The 6,000-nt window shown below is 49.4% G+C and overlaps 1 long non-coding RNA gene across 1 annotated transcript in view; it reads right to left on the reverse strand.

Annotated features, from left to right (window-relative positions):
• The window catches only part of LOC138583072 (uncharacterized), a 184,874-nt gene extending 183,683 nt beyond the window's left edge, over positions 1 to 1,191 (reverse strand). The window contains exon 1 of the long non-coding RNA XR_011305146.1: positions 257 to 1,191. This is a non-coding gene — a long non-coding RNA (uncharacterized lncRNA). The remainder of the gene's footprint in view (positions 1 to 256) is intronic.
• Between the last annotated feature and the right edge of the window lie 4,809 nt (positions 1,192 to 6,000).

A 6,000-nucleotide genomic window follows, 5' to 3' on the forward strand; every position in this document is an offset into this window, starting at 1 on the left:
AGACGACATAAAAAATAGTAAATCTGCCATCTCTGTCCTCCCTCTCAACCTGTCTCCCCTTCCACTCCTCACCCCTCCCTCCAGCGCCATGAAGCGGCTTACAGTGGGATAGCGCGGATTACACACCCCCTTTAAATAAATACATCCATTTCCACGCAAAGGCCTGCAGACAAATGCTTAGAAACACTGGAAACAAAAAAACACTGGAAATAAAAAACACCATCAAAGCCCCCAAGCCCACAATAGCCAAGCTTACCTGTGTTAGTGAGCAGCAGCAGCAGACCGCAAACACTGCTGGACGACAGCCTCCCTCGACTCGAGTAGCAGCACCTTCTCTTCTGCAGCTAGGCCCGGGCAATGGCGATTGGCGACTCCTTCCTAGTAGCACCACCACACTGGCACATAACACTGAGTCACCTGGCAGAGGCGGATCTAACGGTCTCCTTTCTTTCTCCCTTCCAATCCTGGGCCAGTGTAGGGACGTCACGAGACGTGTCTATGTCACGGTCGTCTCTCAGGTACCACTACCTACACTGGCCCAGGATTGGAAGGGAGAAAGAAAGGAGACTGGACTCTGGAGTGACGTCCAAGACGTCCAACAGAAAGGGCCCTGTGCTGCAAAGGGCCCTGTGCTGCGTGAAAGGGGCGGGGCCTGGCACAGGGGCCCGGTCGCCATTGGTCTGCCTGGCGACCGTTAGATCCGCCTCTGGATGGGGATTGACTATATAAAACACACATTGATAACACTGAGAACGCCCGGCTACTTTGCAACCAACAGGGTGCATCTATCAGAAGTTGGGATGCCAATAATGAGAATTGGCATTAGGGAAACGTTGGAAGGGTTGGGGTGCAAATACAAAAGGGTGGGGAAAAAAGGAATCAGAGGACTTTCGAAGGGAGGGAGGAAGGAATCGGGGGCACCGCCACACTAGTAGCTGGCTAGGGGAAAAAGAAAAAAATAAATAATAATAAAATGAACGGAAAAAGGAATGAGACGGCTGTGGGACACCACTACGGGATAGTTTGTAAGGGGTAAGAGGAGTTCAAGGTAGGGAGGAGGGAGTCGCGGACGCTGCTACACAAATAGCCAGCTAAGGGGAAAGAAAAAAAAAATAAAAATGAAAAGGGAATGAGATCTGCTATGGTACAACACTACGGGATAGTTTGCAGGGGTAGGAGGAGTTCAAGGTAGGGAGGAGGGAGAAGGGAGTCGCGGACGCTGCTACGCTAAGGGTAAAGAAAAAAAAAAGAAAAATGAAAGTGAACTAACAGGACCGTAACAAGGGCAGTTACGAATGGATAAGGCGCTGAGGACAGAACCTTAATAAGGTTGGGGTATGAAGGAGCAAGGGGGTGAGGAGTGTGGGGGAACTCTTCAGTGGCAGCGTCCATCGAAGAGTCATGGCGGGGGAGCATAGTTTGGTCTGTTGCGGCTATGCCCGGGAACATGCCGAGCAAAGGGAGGCCTGGGTGGTCCCTGCCTTAGGCATGGCGCACAACGAGCCCCTAAGGATCCCTGCCCCCCAAGCAGCCAAGCGGTTACAGATACAGACAGAGGAGCATCAGTCAGCAGGAAGGGGGAGGAGTGAAGGGAACCCTAGGGGGAGAGGACAGAAAAAGGGGTAGAGAAGTAAGGCTTGCCCCCACAAGGGGTCTATAAAAAGGCAGCACGCACAGGGAGGCACCCTCTCTGCCAGGACCACTATAGCAAAGGAGATCGAACGCCCGCCCGCCCGCCCAGACCAGAAATGATTGAATGACCATGGTTGAGTTGTCTGTTTAATTTACAGGGGGACTGTCGCAGTGGAGGTACATGGTGCATCCAGGCTGGAAGGGCTGTCAGAAACCACAAGGGACTGTGGAGTCGCTGAATATGACGGCGGCAGGGGCATAACCTCTGATGCGCCACGGGGCAAGTAGAGGGTGGTGGGAGGAGGGATAAAAAAAAGTAAACGTAAAGTGAAACTGAGTATGTGGCACCCTGGTGAGAGGCCGTCAGCAGCGCCCGGCACTGAGCTCTTTTCAGTCCTGCACTGGGCTCGTGCACTGCGATGGGTGCACGTCGGACATGCACAAGGGCACAGGCACCCCAGAAAGGGGCCCCTAATACCCGAAAGGGCTATATGGGCCACATTTAGGAATAATAAACTCTTGAAATGTATCCTAGACATTTGTTGTTGAACAGAATGTTTGCATTCTTTTTTTTAATTACACATTTATGACATTAAAATCTGTAATGATAGCATCTACAGAAGGGCGTGTATATTCAATAAAACACACATACCATATGTAATGTGACAGCTGCATTTTGCAAGTCTTTTCGTCGACCTATTGATTCATTCATTCACTCTCATCCATTCGTTTACCCACAGCTCACGCCACAAGTTAATGACCCGCATAAGAATACGAATCTACCCCTTCCCGGACTCTCCCATTCCCTCTGCCCGGTACACGCTGGCAAAATGACCCCAGGTGTAAGGTGAGTGACAGCCCCCGTCTCCATCCTGACACTGCGCTTGCCCTCCTACAGCGACAACACGGGGCAATGCCTTAGACACCGCAGGCGGTGGACAGGGATAATACTAGCTCGGTCCCACAGTCCCATCACTGACACCCCGAGCTCAGCTCCGAGCCTTGTGGTTGCTTCTGACAAGCTGGCAGCTGCAGTCTACACTTCCTCTTGCCGCACCCTTCCTGAGAAGCTCGGCATGTCGCAGCTCAGCACCTGCAGTGTCTGACTGCAAATGGTTAAATGGGGAAGCAGACAGGTCTGTGTAGGTCTTCGGTCGGGGGGCTGGTGCATCTAAGAATGCTTTTTATCTGTGTGCCCTTCCCAGCACGGGAACAGGATGAAATGGATTAGGGAATGGATAGGGGAAGCACCTTTAATAACGGATTAATTATTTTGTCTCATCTGCAAAATGTGAAGATGTACTTTGAGAGATCATGAACATATGCAAACCATTACTTTTTAATCCATATATGTTTAAAACATGCTTTAAATGCACCCATTTTGACTAATTGTATTCAACATTTTCTTGGGGGGTGGGGGGATACTCCCACTCCCCTCATAAAAATAAAAGGGTTGGGCTCAAGCACTGTGCTCGCTGATTCGGCGAAATATGGGGGCTCTTTGGAATAAAATGTCCAGGGACACTTGGATCCCAGTCTGGCCCTGGAACAAGGTGGCCCATGGAAACTCAGGGCACGCCCACACTGCCCTGCTGGCATTAGAGCACACGCTATGGAGGCGTGTGGGGGTGGGGGGGTTTGGCTGGGTCTCAAAAATTCTGCATCCAAAAACTCATTAAGTGAAGGGCAGGCCTCTCTTTCACTGTTGTTGTCCTATTTCCCACGTTCAACACTCCTGGAATTCTTTTGACGGGGAGTTTACATGAAACATTGTGAAACTTCTAGAAAGAATCCAGCAATAAAAAGACGAATGTTGCGTGTCCGCCGAAACGTATAACTTGCAGAAAGGATTTATCGGACATTACTAATGCCAGAGGCTGACCTTGGAAGCACTGTATGTCGGTCGTTTCGTCTGTGTGACTAATTCATTTTAGAACCCTAGGTTACTTATAAAACACGCATTCTTATTTAAAAGTAAAACGGTTTAATGTGCGATTGCTCAGTTTGCTAGTTATGCTGGAAGCAGCAGGGCCGAGAAACCCGTAACTCAGCTTCTATCAGCATGGGCAGGGGGTGGTGGGGCCTAGTGAAACCGGTTCCTCTTGTGCGTCACACCAATATTTGCAGGGGGTGACCTGTGCCAGAGTTCGTCCACCCACGTTGTACGTGCAACCCGTTCACCCATTTCACCTATTAGCATACCTGTCACATTTCTAAAAACAGCGGCCCCTCCAATGAAGCCCAACCTTTAGTGCTGCAAAAATACATATTAGACAAAGCCCACCGTGTGTTGAGCTTAAAGAGATAGTGGACACGCGCTTTGCAATGTTTGGGATGGACATGGTCAATGGCTCCTTTTTAAAATGCGCAGCAACAAACATGTTTTTTACCACAACAGGGGATGACGACTTGTCCACGCCTGTGGCCTACGGCAGTGTACACTGCAAGTGTGTTTTAACACATGAAGACTGCAAACCAACGACATCCGCAATTTGAAGTGTTACACAATCTTGAACTTTGCCTGCACTGTGGACGCTCTGCATTCCAGGCCTTGTTCCTTGTAATCCTGTACAATTTTAGAACACGCAGGTCTTTGGGAGGACGCCATGGCTGGATGTTGGCCAATCAGGTTCGCGCATGCATTTGCAAAGATTGCGATCACAGCAGAGCACATTTGTAGAGTTGTGTAACAGGTGACAGGAAACATGCAATGATCGCTGGGTTTTCTTTCCCTTGCTTTTCCTTTTTCTGTAAGCATGTTCTTTTCTTGTGTTCCTCCCTCCACAGTGGCTGATCTTAGCCTACAGCATATGGGGTGATGAGGAACAGCTGCAATTAGACCAACAGGACCGTGTGCACTCGCCAAACCAATTGGCCTATTAAACATAATGTGCGTTGTAAAGTGCACTAACGCACCCTGGCAGCCAGCAACATTCTCCCTGGCAAACAGCATACTGCAGATCATTAATAGACATGAAACTAAACCCAATTGGACTTTAGGAGCATGCCTCCAAGTAACCCAGGAGCGGTCATCATGCGGTACACGGCTTAGCACTTCTGGTCCAGTAGGTGACACCGTATACACCCCCTTAGGAAATGGGTACGATAAGTGCCAGACTCATGTGACATCTAGTGACTGGGAACCGCTCCTTCAAAGTGCTAGAAGAATATGAGCAGACAGGCGGAACTGCCGGGCAGGATGAGCAAGCGGATGCATCACTGAATCAAAGCTAGACTGGTGCAAGTATTGGGAACCCTCATGTGACTTCTAGTGACTGTGGAACCACTCCTTCAAAGTGCCAGAAGAATATGAGCAGACAGGCGGAACGCCGGGCAGGATGAGCAAGCGCATGCAACACTGAAGCAAAGCTAGAATGGTGCAAGTATAGGGAACCCTCATGTGACATGTAGTGACTGGGGAACCGCTCCTTCAAAGTACTAGAAGAATATGAGCAGACAGGCGGAACCGCCGGGTAGGCTGATCAAGCGCATGCAATACTGAAGCAAAGCTAGACTGGTGCAAGTATAGGGAACCCTCATGTGACATCTAGTGACTGGGGAACCGCTCCTTCAAAGTGCTAGAAGAATATGAGCAGACAGGCGGAACTGCCGGGTAGGCTGATCAAGCGGATGCATCACTGAATCAAAGCTAGACTGGTGCAAGTATTGGGAACCCTCATGTGACTTCTAGTGACTGGGGAACCACTCCTTCAAAGTGCCAGAAGAATATGAGCAGGCAGGCGGAATGCCGGGCAGGATGAGCAAGCGCATGCAACACTGAAGCAAAGCTAGAATGGTGCAAGTATAGGGAACCAAAAGAAGAATTCATACGACTTGCTCCAGATCCAACAACAGTCGCCCTCCATCGGACTAGTGACCTTAGCGAGGAAATAGGATTGGCGCTACTGGCTGTTTGCAAACATCCAACTTATTTTGAGCCATTTCTTATCTCCTTTTGAGTGGATTGGTCGGGTTTCATAATTCCCATCGCTTGTTCAAATAAAGCACTGATAATCAAACTTATCTTACAATTAGGTGGGTGAATAGCTGACCAAGGCTTGCATTTCTTTTCTTACCAGAGTATTTTTGGTTGAGCCCATTTCTTCCACCTTTATTGATGATGGAACAATTCAGCAACCAATCTACTCTCGCCTGGATGGATCTCTTATTGATGACCCCCTCCTTCTGTTTCTCCTAGCACACCCGTCTCCCTCAAACAAGCACCAACACACAACCATTCTAATTGTCCAGCAAACACCCGGATTATGGCAACCTCTGTCCCAAAAACCCCTTAAGCGTTTACACACCCCTCTCCTTGGTTGCCCAAATCACGGACCAGGATATGCACTTTCAGCACCTCCAAATATT

The sequence above is a fragment of the Ambystoma mexicanum genome, chromosome 3q (assembly GCF_040938575.1).
Source record: "Ambystoma mexicanum isolate Mex_15411 chromosome 3q, UKY_AmexF1_1, whole genome shotgun sequence".
In the NCBI taxonomy this organism is placed as follows: domain Eukaryota; kingdom Metazoa; phylum Chordata; class Amphibia; order Caudata; family Ambystomatidae; genus Ambystoma; species Ambystoma mexicanum.